General features: G+C 46.6%; 1 long non-coding RNA gene across 1 annotated transcript in view; it reads right to left on the bottom strand.

Moving 5' to 3' along the window:
• Nucleotides 1-6,570: 6,570 nt before the first annotated feature.
• The window catches only part of LOC139052200 (uncharacterized), a 33,476-nt gene continuing 24,545 nt past the window's right edge, over nucleotides 6,571-15,501 (bottom strand). Inside the window, exon 3 of the long non-coding RNA XR_011509770.1 lies at nucleotides 6,571-6,809. This is a non-coding gene — a long non-coding RNA (uncharacterized lncRNA). The remainder of the gene's footprint in view (nucleotides 6,810-15,501) is intronic.

The following is a 15,501-nucleotide window of genomic DNA, read 5'->3' as shown; positions in this document are numbered from 1 at the left end:
GCGGAGGGAGCAAGGCGAAGCGTTGTCAGGGGAGAGAGAGTCCGGGCAACGACCCCCCTCGCACCGGTCCTTCCACAGCTCCAATGCGCGCGTGGCGCGCCATCTGTCGAGGCAGCGCCCTACATGGAGAGGAGGGGGTCTTCTGTGTTTGCCGCAAGATGGCTCTGCGTGTGCGGAAAGCGCAGAAGAAATGCTGCGGAAACGCACTTCGCTACTCGTGTAATTGCGACTTCTGTAAGTTACATGTTCATAATTACCGATATACACTGCAGTATAACTTTCCACGGCTCGTTTCGAAGGTAACACCGCATTCAGTAGAGGCGCGTTTGTACCGCTTGGAAGCATCAAACTCGTGGCTGAGTGGTAGCGTCTCCGTCTCACACTCCGGAGACCCTGGTTCGATTCCCACTCAGCCCATCTTGGAAGTTGCTTTTTATTTATGAAGTGCCTGCCGTGATTTATCGCACACGGTCAACGTCACGGACGCCGACACCAGACGCCGACGACACCGGCTTTTCTGCGACACGAGCTCCTTAAAGGGAAGCTGAAAGGTTTACCAGAAAAAATGAGTGAACATCCGTACATAATGGTTTTCAACCCTCCGAATTCGAATATCGTATCCAAATTGAGCGAAAGAAAGCGCAAATATATTTTATTTTGACGAAAAGTGCAGCAGCGGACACGCCCAGCTCGTGCGTCTCGTTTCTGCCTGTGACGTCAACTCTGCGTCGTGACGTCAACTCTGCCGCTGCCGACCGCTGCCGCTACACATGAAGCGCGGTGCCAGGTAGTTTGGTGCTGTTTTCTGAGACGGTAATGGAAAATTTAGAGAGGCTGCGTCTTTCTGAGGAGTTCGGCGTTACTCCCTACATGTACGAGCCGATTGCGAAGAGCCGGCCTCTCGAAGAAGCAAACGATGCTGGTGCGAGCAGTGCTTTAGACGCGAACGAAAGCAAAGCCTTGTGATCTCCTCGTGTTGGAAATGCTCTTTAGTGAGTGTGTTTTTTCCAAAGCGATCTAGTGATCTCGGCGATCTTTCGGTGATCTAGTGAGCTAGTTTCCGGTCAAACAACTGTAGTGTTGTGTTCCTGCATGCCTCCTCGTGGAACGTAAGCGGGGATGCGATCGTCGGCATTTGTGCGCTGTCCAAAGCTGTCGGCAATCTACAAAGACGGTTTAAACGCGCGAAAAGCTTCCCGGTTCATGCGGTACGTGTAGCGACCTTCATCTGTTGACTACCACTCACGTTGACTACCACTCACGTTGATTACCACTCACGTTGACTACCACGCACGTTGACTACCACTCTACATACACGCAGACGCACCAACAAAGGAATGCAGGGTCGATCGAAGCAGATACACGATGGCACGCACGCAGAAACAAGCGCGGTCAGGCACGGTCGCGGACGCTGCGAAGGAACGAAGCAGAGTTGACGTCACAACACCGCGGTTTCCGGTCTCCGCTCCGCTCGCTCACTCAAAGGGGGGCGGAGCTACAGCGCAATTTCAACCGACGATTACGTCGCTCCTAATTGAAAAAAAAAACCCAAATTTTACCGACATGGTTTATAAGGTTCCCGCATCCGTATATGAGCGTCTTATTGAATTCGACAGACTCTTCAGCTTCCCTTTAACGCTATCGCGTTAAAACTGCCTACCGCTGTTGGGATCCAAGCCCACGCTTTCGCATTACTTGTGCGATGCCCTTACCAATTGAGCTTCTGCGGCGCCATTTTTTCATCTGCTTTCTTGGCCATGATATGTGTACTAGCCGTAGCTGGTACAGTTCAAAACTAGTGGTCTTACGGTAGAAAACACCCTTTCTACCGTACGCTAAGCGCAAAGCGAAGATGTGGGTTCGGATCGCACCAGCGGCAAGGCGTTTCTCGCACACTTTCATTTTTAGTTTTCCTTAGCACATCTATGTTTAAATTATAGCAAGTAATTTAACGTATGCTTTCCTGGTTCCTTGGACTGTTGGCTTTGTATTATTGTAACTTGCAAACATCGGGCATGGATAAGCTTCTTGAATTCGTTGCCACATAGATGTAGCGATATGATCTCCAAGCACGTTACACTCTTAAAAAAGTTCGCACCTCCTATAGGGCTTATCTCGTCCCACAAATAATAATCACCATCGTTCTTACCGCCATTTCCTTTAATGCTGTGCGCCCGGTACTTCCATGTCACGAACGGCATGCGCGCTATTAGCGTGACGTAGCATTTTAGACAGGAAAGTAGCGAGCGCGGAATTTTCTAGAAAGGAAACGCAAGCAAAGCAGATGACGATTACTGTTGTGGGACAAAATAAGCCCCAAAGGGAGCAAACTTCTTTGAGAGCGCACCCCCGATTCCTTTGTTGTAACCAACTACAACATGTTGGTTACATGCATAGGTAGCATAGCAATGAATAAATGTCGTTAAATACAAGGTTTTCATGTCTTGGTAACGACTTGGAAGTGATTGCAAAGACACAAAAGTGTCGTAAAAGCAATAAAGATTGCTTTTACGGAACTGACTTCGCAAATAAAATTACCTTTTGTAATTTTAATTTCATTGAGTTTTACTGCGGACAATATTGCATAGGGGTCAGCAGTAAGAATACATGTTTCCAGGTGCAAACAGCAATACTGTTACGAGAAGGACGGAGCGACTACAGCATAGGAAACTCAAGCGTGCTACTTTGGTGCGCCAAATTCAGTACAACTGCACTTCGCCTAAAGCTCTAGGGAGCGCATACGATTGTGTATCTCTGAAGCGTTCTTCGTGACTTCTGCAAACGATGTGTCACATTCTACCAGCTGCCACTACCACGGTGGCGGCAGCTTCGCTGGAGTCATCAGGTGCTGTTCAAGCACTGAGACACCTATTTCTTCACTGAGTTACGACACATGAAATTACAAAGGAAGCTTCGTTGTAGGTCAGTGACGGAAGAGCAGTACATGTGGTAATGGCGGAATAGGAAGGATGCGCACAGTTTGAAGTTATTTTCAGGAAATATTGTGAAACTGGAATATGAGCTTTGAAGACGCAGTAGACTACACATATATGATTCCACGTAAAGGATTTGTACAAGGCTTATCCTAAAGTCTCCTGTCGCGAGGCGTCAAGACGTGAGCCGATGGGGCGTCTATAAAAGTTCAAAAAGGCATTTTGTGTCAATGCCCCATGTTGAATGTAATAGAAATTTCAATAACTTCATTGTCTTCAGGCGTTTAGCTTTCAAGTATTTATTGTGGGGAATGAATGTCAGTTTTGAGACTAAAATGATGCCGAAAAAGTTGTGTGCTTACAGATAGTGTACTTCCACAGAGTCCAATAGCAGGCTCTCGTACAATTCCTCTCTTATTTGTGAAAAAAAAAAATGCATGCACTTTTCTGCAGACTCAGCCCAAAACCATTTTTATCAGATTATTTAGCCACAATTTGTAGCTCAAACTGGACGCATAATTTCACCATGAAAAGTGTATCATTGACCCGCCGTATTGTGGAACGCCAGTTTCTCGGCTGATAGACGTGGACAACACCTGGTCATTCTTTACACGGAAGGTACGGTTCGACAAGTAGCTTTCGGTTGCATTAACAGGGTGTCCAATCAACAAGTTGGATAAGTATGGGAGAGGCCTTTGCCCTGCAGTGGACGTAGCCAGGCTGATGATTATGATGATAATAATTACCCCAAACCGAAAACCGTACCTGAATTCTAGCCGCAACTGATCCCGAACCCATATTCTCAGAATGTACGTAAACCCGAACCGAAAAAATAAGCTGTTACAGTTTCGGCAGGAAACGGTTCAACCACACAGGGCACAAACGGGCGCTCAATGAATCAGCGATTTATCAAAACAACTTTTTTAGTCGCTGCACGCCACGAGCAGATCGTTACGACTAACTAGTTGGGTTATGTGCGAGAATTGGCGTGTGTGTGTGTGTGTGTTGGCAACTGTACGACCACCTAGCTAGAGATGCTTGCACTCAACCATATGCGGCCAGTGTTCCGCCGCTGAAATTTTTTTTTTTTTCAAGGGCAATGTAGATTCACCGTTTCTGATCAATATCCCAATCCGGCCGTTAAACCAGCTCGCTATAATTACGGCTACATTTAAAACGCGGACGCGAGCACACACACAAAGCAAGAAAGAAGGTGTGATGTAGAAGAGAAAAAACCAAAACCAACCAGTTCGTCAGCACGTTTTCTTGTAAAAACACCTCGGTCGTTAATAAATGTCCTCACATTATATTCTAGGTTCTTACGTGGCAAAACCACGATATGATTATGAGGCACGCCGTAGTTCGGGACTCGGGATTAATCTTCGCCACCTAGGGTTCTTTATAGCGCGCGTTAAAGAACCCCAGGTTTTGTTGCCTGTTGGCGTCAAAAACGCAAACAGGCGTTTTTTGCATTTCGCCCTCATCGAAATGCGGCCCCACGGCCGGAATTCGATCCCGCACCCCCGGGCTTAGCAGCGAAACGCCCAAGTGCACCATACGCCACCACGGCGGATGTACTCACCGTTTCAATGCGCGTTAACCACTGTGAACGGCACAAGATTTTTTTGTTCTTAGGAGCTTTCAGACGGTTCAACTATCGTTTGGCGCACACAAGCAGAGTATACCACGCTCTTAAATTTCTGCAAATCATTCCGGGGCACGATATGCGCGATCTAATTTTTTTCTTCTTTATCTGCGCCTAGTAAGCGGCGCAAGCCTATGCGTCGCGTGCAGTTGTCTAAGAGAGATCGTCGCACAATATTTTAGACAAGGAAGAATTCTTTCTGGCGCGCAAAACGTGGAAGGGAGTGGTCACAGCACGCACAAACAGTGCAATTTATTGCTCAGATGGCGGGTATATAAGCGCAATGACGGGAAAGGATAGGGAAAAAGAAAGGAATGGGTGAAAGTGCGTATGGACATGTACAAGACCATGCATCATCTCTAAAAATAGTGATATTCATTGTCTAGTAAGTTAACAGGCTGCGCTCTTCAACATTTCTTCCTGCCACCCGAGCAAGAACCGTCCACAAAAACTGTGTGGAGAGCTCTTGTGGGCAGCTGTGTTTAGCACCCCCTGTCGTTGCTCATAGCTTAGAGGCATCGATGTCCTCAGCTGCTTTTATATTTAAAGACGCAGCAGAAACCCGAGCAATGTATCACTCGCTGTTTTTTTTTCTTACTAGAAGTTTCGAGTTGCAATTTACGTAATACAATGCTATCCTGCGCATTACCATATGCCAGTTTGCTCACCACCAATGCAGTAGTAATTACTTGAAAGCAAAGGAAAAGTGAAGTGACGACACTGCTGGCGAGGTGCGGCAGCTAAGCCCACCCCATGCAGACACAGGCAATCGCACTACTTCGCTATGCGACGGGTAAACATGAAAATTTCTCCGTATCGAATCTTAAGCTGCCCATTGCAGAGAAAGTACGCCTGCTCATTCGTATCAAGCCGTCTCACCTGCTTTACCAACAGCTCGCCTTCGAAGAAAAACAACAACATCGCTAAGATCGCAGCGCTGGCTCTCGTTCCAAGCACGATGCGGGCAGCTGGGATAAACGTTTCGCGCCGCCGCCATCAGTGCGACTCTAGCGACGGCGGCAGCGCGAGCAGTTCATCCAATTGCGGCGCGCGTCGTGCTTAGACCGAGTGCACCCAGCACCCTAATTAGATTGCGACAATCCGTGCTTATAAACCCAGGCGCTTATACTATAGGGTTGTGCAAGTGTTCCAACACGCATTGAATAGTTTTTTGCCAGTCTATTCCTACTTGATTCGAGAATCCACTATCAAAGTAGGCAACTCTGTCTGCTGCAATGCCAAGAGGGACAGCAACAGTCCTTGCTGTGTGCAAGGAGAAAAACCGCTGCAAATGGAGACTCGCTCGAATTACTCTGCTTTAGCAGGAGACTTGTGCATATACGATCGAGTTTCTGAACAAATACTCTTGAGCAGCTCACTTATGAACAGCAGCAGCCAGCCGCTGGCAAGCATGTCTCGTCTTGGGCAGCCCATGTATTTGCGGTTTCGATTTAGACAGACCCATTTATTATTTGAGCTACCTCACCATGTTTGGATTCCTTCAAAATCATGCGCGGCACTTTAGCATTGCACTCAGCTTTCTAAATGAGCGTTAAACTCTACTAAAAGCGTTTGGCAGCGCCCTTTTCTTTTTCATTACTTTTATTGGTCATCGCTAACCTATATGATACTGCATCATCGTGTACCTGCACGAAATAATGTAAGCAAGTTTTTTGTTGCTCAACACAATCCACAGAATGTTTCATTTCACTTTTATTTGAAATTACAAATGTTCAATGTTCGATTCGATTTTCAACGGTCATTTTTCTCAAGCACTTGGAACGTCCATGTTATCTTTATTCCAGGAATAAATTCGCAATACATAAATAAATAAAATATAAAATTAACATAAAAGGGAATAGATTAATATCTCTTTTTTAAGCAACAATTTAAAGAAGTACAAGTTGCCAAGGTGAAATTGCGGCATGCAATCTTTCAAATAAATATATATATATATATATATATATATATATATATATATATATATATATATATATATATATATATATATATATCGCTCAGCACGGTGCATCGGCGTCGCGTTCGGGGTGTGGAAGGACCGTGTGGGTGGAAGACAGGATCACGTCCATACGGGCGACTAGTTGGTGGAGAGAAGTGGACGGCCCAAGACCTCCGCGACCTGCTTTGTCTTTGGGAAATTCTGGAACTTCGTCAGCAAGTAATGAAGCCACAGCTAGTTGGTAAGCGGCCGAAAGGCTTCCCAATTATCGCTGCGAGAAAAACAAGAAGCAACAGAGCGTGTAAGGTGCATGTCATATATTCATTTACTAAACTTGAAAATGGTAGGTCTGCAAATAAGTTTAAGTGCAGCACAAAAAAAAGATAAAAAAAGAGAAGGCGGCAGGCAGACTAATAAACACACCGACGTGGACTACCTTCAAGTTAGCGCGTTTGCCTTCTGCTTTTACAGTTCGTGTTTATTTGCGCTATATATATTCCTTGCATCGCCATTTATCACTTTTCTGACGCCTGAGAGGATGCAAGTTAAAATTTTTATTTTTATTTATTTCAGTGCCTATCAGTACAATTTCCTTTCTTTTTTGAGTCATTTTCATCAGTGTTTCAGCCCATGCAAAAGTGAAATGAAGGAGCCGGAAATGAAATGCTTTCAATCTACCTACCGAGCTAAACGTTATACATTCATTCATTGATGGAGCTACCGACCTAATAATCAAATTCGCTGATCGACGTCCATGCCTGTTAAAATTTGTGCTATGATGGTTGAAGGGCGCCACGGTGTTATCCATGGCCAAAAAATGAAGCACATGCTGTTGCGCTTATTGAGAACGGGTTGACGATTCAAGCAAAACCAAAGAAAAGCGCAGTTCCGGTGGTGCTTTATCTGTGCTTAGTGTGTTCTCACAACCATATGTACTCGCACAATTATGCAACCTGGGCACGACCGTACACGCTATGCATCCGGGTCGTGTAACTGCGGCTGTCTACGACGAGCGCGAATCGAGATCAAGTCGCGATGGGACAGCGAACGCGGAGACCGCCGCAACTAACGTTAATCAAGTTGCGCGCCTTTCTTTTTGTCCACTTCTACGCGAGCCCGACATGCGTGTGAACACCTTACGGCGGCATATACAGGGCTAACGTTGGCCAAGCTCTTAAATACAAAATGTAGAATATACAAGGACGCAACCAGTGACGTACTGCAACAAGGCGATTCTTTTTTTTCATAACTATTGATAACTACGTTATAATTAACGAACCTTTTTTACTGAACTGAGGGCGCGAATTTTTATAGAAAAGCAATAATTGCGTTTTAAGGAACACCCGATTCGGTTGTTTTCAGTGCGCTATGTCTCCCGTAATTATTTTTTAATAAAGGTATTTTTTCGCGTTATAAAGAAAACGCACGAAATACGAAAATAGCCGGACGATTACACGTCCACGCACCGCAGCACCAGCGGTGCCAGGCTTTGCCCGGAGGAATTAACTCTGCTCAATGCCTGGCTTGCCTGCCACGTGAAAGTGGCGAGGCACCGGTATTGGCGTTGGCCACCGCGAACTGCAAGTTGCCTTTTCAGTGCGCAGCGGCAATGACCAGAGTTCATTGACCTGTCTTGGTGGATCAGCACGTGTCCTTCCACCCCTCCATGCTATGGTGGCCACAATATTCATGCCCCTTAAGCTGATGAGAACACTATCATCGAGCAGAGAACGATGGTCGCCTGCAAAAAGATTGGATTCCGGCTTCGGCGTGACTTCAACATCTCGGGAGATTTAACAGGGTTCTTCAATGTGCACCTAAATTTAAGTACGCGGGTGTTTTCGCATTTCGCCACCATCGGATTCGATCCCGCGACCCCATACTTAACAGCCCAACACGTGTGCTTTTATGTTGCTATGATATCGGCGAAGTGGTTTGTTTGCTGCGAAACCTCAGTGATGGCGGTGAGTAAAACCCAGGCCCTGACGATGAGATACACAATGATATTCCGAGCACTTTTAAAGAAATTAAAGACGCCCAACTTGGCCCGCAGACTAGGATTGAAGGCATTCAACTGAGGTTTTCCGACATTGAAAACTCGCTTGACTCTCTTAAACAGCGCCAAGCGAAAATTCAGACTTGCGACAGTTCTATCAATGCCATGCAAAAAGGACTTTCACGCATGACCGAGAAAGTAAAAAATAGGGGACCTTGCAACAACGTTAAGTTCGGGCTAAAGGAAGAGGGAAGCGAAACCGCCACTCGTCGCGAAAGTTTCGAACGATATGTTACGGGGATGCTCAGGGCCCTATGAGAACGGCGTGTTCATTGGATCTGTCAAAGGCCGAGCAACGTCGGCGAAGTTTTTCACGAAATGGCGAAAGTAAGAACACAGGCCGACGAAGCAGAGCGTGGCACGGGAAACTGCGTACGGCGTGAACTTTTTCCGGATCTGGTTGGACACCGGATGCGTCAACGAGGTGTCCCAGCACGGTAATCTGATGGCGCCCGAGTTGACACTTCGTGAAGTTCAGTTGGAGGCCGGCTTTTCGGAAGACCGCAAGAATGGCAGCTAGTCGGCTACGGTGGCTGCCGAACGTGGGAGAAAAAACAATAACGTCGCCAAGGTAACAGAGACAGGTGGTCCATATGTAGCCTCGCAGGAGAGAGTCCATCATACGTTCAAATATCGCAGGAGCATTGCACAGGCCAAAGGACATTGAACCGATTTGAACTGGCATGATAAAGGCCATCTTCTCGCGGTACATTTCATCAACTGAAACCTGCCAGTAGCCGTATCGAAGATCGATGGATGAGAAGTATTTAGCTCTGTGCAAGCAGACCAAGGCATCATCAATGCGTGATAGCGGGTAGAAGTGTTTTCGAATGATCTCGTTTAAATGGCGATAATCGATGCAAAAACGCCAGGTACCATTTTTTTTTTTTGTTTCACGAGGATGACATGCGAAGCACAAGGGCTGGCTGATGGCTCGATGACGGCATTGCGGAGCATTTTGTCCAGTTCCGATTGGATGACTCGACGTTCAGAATGCAATACACGATAGGGATGCCGACGAATAGGATTCGTGGCTCCATGGTAGTGTTGATACGGTGATGAACAACGGATGTTTGTCCTAAAGTCTTGTCGCCGAAATCAAAGGTGTCAAGGTACGATTCAAGGGGGAGACGTATGTCCATGGCCTGTGCAGAGGTGAGATCAGGTGCAATCATCTTCGCCAAGTCATCCGTTAGGGAAACAGAGCTGTGAGCTGCCATTGTTGCTAAGAAACCGCTCTCGACATTCAGAATTGCAATGCCAAATTCGGAAGTATTAGAAATGCTGGCCAAGAACATGCCGGCTGGAAGCACTTGAGGGCACAGGCCGAAATTCAGAAGTGGAAGAACGACATTGTTAGTAGTAATAGTCACCAGCGTATGTGGAAGAGCAACATTCCGGTTTAAAAGCACGTCTTTACCGTCGGGAATCTGTGGCTGTGCGCTCAAAGCCACGCGAGTGACTGCCTCAGGTGACAGACGCACATCTTGAAGTGAACACAAGTGCAGTGAAGCGGTGCTCGCAGCATCGGCGACTTGAAGCAGTTCCAACTGATGAACGCCGGTTGCTGAGAGCTGAAGTCCATGAGAGTTGAATGATGGGATAAAAAGTCCAATCCAAGGATAATGTCGTGAGGGCAGTTGTCGATCATAGCAAAGAGAACAGAAGTAGGGCAGCCGGCTATACTTATGCGCGCAGTACACATTCCATGTACAACCAGCACGCCGCCGTCGGCCACACGAAGCACTCTGGGAGCTGCTGGGGTGAGGCCCTTCTTTAAACATCTACGTAGGCTAGCACTCATCACATATACGTGGGCCCCAATGTCGACGAGTGCTTGGACATGTAAGCCGTCTATTTTAACGTCAATTACACTTCTCATTGTGGGCACAGACAGAGGATTTGCTGCAGTAGCGGGCAATGCAGCATCACCTCTGAGGGCTGCATTTGTTAGTTTTCCGAAAGGGTGCGGCCAAAAGCCACAGGGGATGAAAGGCGATGCAGCTGCGGCGAATGGGAAGATGGGCGACATGTTTACGGTGAACGAGACTGATGTCCGCACAGTGATGGTGAGCGACTGTACCACGTGTTCCTAGCAGAGTTGTCAGTGCTGTTAGACTTTGCGATGATCGAAACATTGCGGGCATTTCCATTAAAACGGCTCAGGTTGATCGGCGTGCGAGGTGTCGAGGGCCACGAGTTGCGACAGTATCTGGCGACATGACCAATGCGGCGACAGGTGAAACATATCGGCTGGTCGTCCGCGGTTCTCCACTTATTGGAGTTGCGATAACGCGGAGCGAAGCGCCAGGGCGGAGCGAAAATAGTAGGAGGGCGTTCGTTGGCTCTGGGGTTGGTGACAGCACAGACAGAATGTAGGCCAAAGTTTTCAAGTTTCTGTTGAACAATGGCTTGCACGAGGGTAATTGAAAAAGGGGTAGCCTCAAGGCCATACAAACAGAAAGCTGCGGGCGCCATCGCATGCAGTTCACGTCGAACGATTTGCACCACGTCCTCTGATGGCGATGCCTGCTGCTGTGCAGGCTGATCTTCACACGTCGACGCTGCGGCAGTATTGGGAAGTTTGGTGAATGGGGGCATGAGGCGTCGGCTTTCGGCCTCCTCTAACTGTCAGCACTCCGATCATAGCATCAACTGTAGAGCAGCTTTTGCACGTGGGCAGATTAAAGGCGTCGTCAGCAATTCCCTTGAGCACATGCCCCACCTTCTCAGCTTCAGTCATGTCGTGATCAGCTTTACGACAAAGTGCCAGCACGTCCTGGATATACCAAACAAAGGACTCCGTAGGGGATTGGGCACGAGAGGCCAGTTCTTGCTTTGCGGCAATTTCACAGCCCACAGGTTTGCAAAAAACTGTTAACTTCTCTTTGCATTGATCCCAACTGGTCAGCTCCTCTACATGGTTTTCGAACCACACCTTTGCCGTACCTCTTAGGTAGAACAACAGGTTAGCTAGCATAAGCGTAGGGTCCCATCTGGTGATTCCACTCTTGCGTTCAACGTCGGCACCATCAGTCCCGCAGAAAGTTCCGAGATCCTTCGGTTGCACAACCACAACCGAAGGGGACAGCGACATAGTAGGCGATGGTGACGTTGGAGGCGGCAACGACGTTGATCCCGAGTGGTCACAGTCATTCATGGCGAGGACAGTGACGAGACGTCCACTGCGGAGCTCCTTTTCCAGCCGTGGTACCCCGCACCTCCCACCAATGTGTTACGGGGATGTTGGGAGTATAAGACTGTATTTACAATGTATATACAAGCAGAGTCAATGGGGTTAAAATGGCTGACTAGTAACAAGACGCAGCAGCCAGTGTCTCGCGATCTTCCTCTCACTCTTTCATCCTTGAGTACCGGTAGCACGTTTGTCCAGCAATCGGTGTATTATAGTTGCCGTCGACCACTTAACATGCTATGCAGACGGCGGCACTCCCAGTTGCTACAGCGTGGGAAATCGCCACTTTTATACTGCGCCGTTCTATGCTTGGTCATGGAGGGCTTCGTGAACTCTTCAGTGACCAAGGCTGTGCCTTCCTGTCTGAAGTCGTTGAAATATTGCTTGCTGAATGCGCTATTCATCGCACATGCACTGCCTATCGCCTGTCAGCCAATGGTGCCACGGAACACTTTAATCGCACCCTTGGTGAAATGCTCACTATGTACATTGCATCCAACCACTCCCATTGGGATGTAGTTCTTCCGTTCGTCACCTATGCCTACAATACCGCGACGCAGGCCACTACCGGTTTCTGCCCCTTCTATTTTCTTTATGGCCGTGATCCTTCTCATACAATCAATACCATTCTGCCCTACCGACGAGACCCATGAGAATGCTTGCCAATCTTGGACGCCACAAGACAAGCTGAAGAATCTTTTGTCAGTTGGCCCGTCACTTCACATGATCAGAAATGCCGAAATCAAAACACAATGCCCGCAACTCGACTCCAACTTTCCTACCAGGAACCCTCATTTGGTTGCTCGTACTGACCCGCACACCAGGACCTGCTTCAAAACTTCTTCCTAAATACGACGGACCATACCGCATTCTGCAGTGAACTCCCGTCAACTACCTCAGAGAGCCCCTCGCACCATGGTCTGGCATGCATCATCGTACTGCGAAGTCGTTCACGTTCAACGGCTCAAGCCCTATCGTGATTCTGCGGCCTCATCTTCAGACTAAGAAGAATGCCTGGACGTAGGCAGCAGGATTGCCAACAGCATCACGTGCCACAGATACTCAAGCTTAGAGATTGTACTCGATGTAGTGCTCTACCCGTCATCGGCCCGTCATGTAATAAAATACTTTATAATATGTTGTGAATTTCTTAATGTTTAAGAGGGTTTAGCAAAAGTCCTAGTTGCGCAGCAGTATAATTGAAAGCCATGTGTAATACATAAATTTTGTCCGCTTTATATATGTACTGTCAGATGCTGTGTACTAACTGACTTTTTTTCATTGCTGAGTTGATTGATATTTTGGATAGTTTTGATTTCTGAAAATTTCCCATTCTCAAAAAGATTTTACTCAGAAATTGCTGGAAGAAATCGAAATTTCTCTTCCAAAGGTTGCTAGATTTAAACTTTTTCTTTGGTGCAGTGGTTGTGGAGAAAAACTATTTCTCTGTTCCAATGTATTTAGGTAGGAGCCCTGTCAAGTTTTCCTTTTAATGGCAGTATGATGTAAAAAAATACAATATGGCTGTCTCGCCTGCACATAAATATTGAACTTCTATTATTTGGTTAGGAGTCCAAATAGTGCACAAGTCGGTAAATATTCCAAAGCTGAATAGCATATAAAACAGGAGGAAGGGTGGGCTTCTAGACAATCTAAAGCCTTCCACCAGAAATTCCAGGCTGGTCCCTGCTGCCTTTCGAGGGAAAAAGCCGAACAGGGTACTTAAAAGGTGAATACACCACTCACAATGATATGGTTAAATCGTGTGCGTCCAGTGGTTTGAGAAATGAAAGGCGTGTCTCACCAGCACAGACGTAATGCCAATAGAGTGCAACTGTCAAAACACTGTTTTGACGAATAGGAAGAAACAAGCGGCGCAAGTGCATAAGCCTACACAAATGCTGCAAATTTGTACTATATCAGCACAAGTGCTCCAGATTCAGCCTCACTGCAACTGCCATGATGACCTTTGTATATCAATATGAAGAATATGCCCACTACTGTGAAGAGATGATGAGCAATTATGTTGAGAGTTTGAGGGTGTGCTTCTGAAAAAAACTGAAAGGCAAGCAACTTTACTATTTGGTGTATGGTAACAGATTGTTATGCTCATTTCCTTGTCTCACTTTGCACAGCGAATATGACACCCTCAAATTAATGTTCAGGTCGTGAGGTACAAAAGCTTCCCTATCTCTAGAGATGCTTACCTAAGCTGTTGTCGCAGCTACCTGAAACCTGTGCAAAGCTTCAGAACAGATGCTTTCACAGTGCAAAACCCCCCATAGCGATACAGTCACATGAAAGCTATAATTTTATGGTGGCAATTGTTTGAAAGGGGATCGAGTTGCAGAGGATGCAGGGCTGAAACCATTTTCACCAGAAAAATGCATTTTCTAGTTTAGTTTATTCTGGGATCTTGGACATATAAAGAAGCTCGTTAGCTAGTTTGGTTGCAATCTGCATTGCAGAAATGAAGAAAATGAACTGTTCTTGTGGCTCTGTTCATGGATCGCTGTTGAGAGTGCCTATAAACGCTGTAATCAAGACCTGGCTACAGAGTGGGCAAGAATCCAAACACTGAGTGAATGCCCACATTAGAAAGATTGTTTTTCGTGTGTTTTTAATCGCAGGAAACCTTCAATTGAGAGTTCCATTATCGGTTAAAAATGTAATGTGCGAATTATGTTTGCACGATATTGCAAGTACTACAGCAAAAGCTATGGCATTATGTTTACCAACCACTTTAAGTAATTGAATCTCTAGAATTCGTTGTAATTAAAGGAAGCTCACCGAATGGAGTGCTTATGTGCAGTGCATGTGCTGCACACTGTCACTGAGCTAACTCGTCACTGAGCTAACATGTGACGAGTTGCAGAAGTGTGGCTTTAGGGCAGCATGGTGTGTGCTGCCATGAAGCCGCAGCTGAAGGCAAAACTTGCAACTTGCACCCTAACTTTGCAGTAGATTCTACTGTATTGCACAGCCACGGGCAATGTGTTGCAGCCATGGGAGAGAAGCATCACATGCCGATCACTTTGACGCCAGTGGCCACCTCGCAGAAGCTGTTGTTATAAAGGTGATGCCACGACCTTGGAGATTAAACCACGCGCTACCTGATCATGAATGCCTCGGGAGCACTATCAACAAGCTAAGCAGGCTTAGCAGTCATTGGCACACCGACTTCAACTGATGCCTTGCTGCTATTGGTGTCGTAAAGTTTCACACAGTAATTACTAAAAAAATTATGAGGTTTTACATGCAAAAACCACGATGTGATTATGAGGCGTGCCAGAGCGGGGGACTCCGGAAATTTTGACTACCTGGAGTTCTTTAATGTGCACCTAAATATAAGTAAGTAGGTGTTTTTGCATTTTGTCCCCATCGAAACACGGTTGCCGTGGCTGGGATACGATCCCACAACCTCGTGCTTAGCAGCCCAACACCATAGCCACTACGTAACCATGATGGGCTACAATTATTACTAGAAGGAACTGTGGTGCTAGCTATTGTGTGAGGGAGCTTCAGGTGAGGCTCGTTCAAGTTCAGCCATCATGGGAATGATGGGTAGTAGGGTAGCACATTAATTTGCCTGAACTTCGTCCTGGCTTCAAATGGATTCATGAATTTGTAAACATAAGTCATTTTCAAGAGTGTATCTCGTGGTAAATAATTAAACAGTAATAACATCCAATGACAGTAGCTGAACACAGG

This window comes from Dermacentor albipictus, unplaced genomic scaffold (assembly GCF_038994185.2).
Source record: "Dermacentor albipictus isolate Rhodes 1998 colony unplaced genomic scaffold, USDA_Dalb.pri_finalv2 scaffold_19, whole genome shotgun sequence".
Classification (NCBI taxonomy): Eukaryota; Metazoa; Arthropoda; class Arachnida; order Ixodida; family Ixodidae; genus Dermacentor; species Dermacentor albipictus.
The sequence above is the reverse complement of the archived record's forward strand: the minus strand, read 5'-3'. Positions and strand labels throughout refer to the sequence as shown.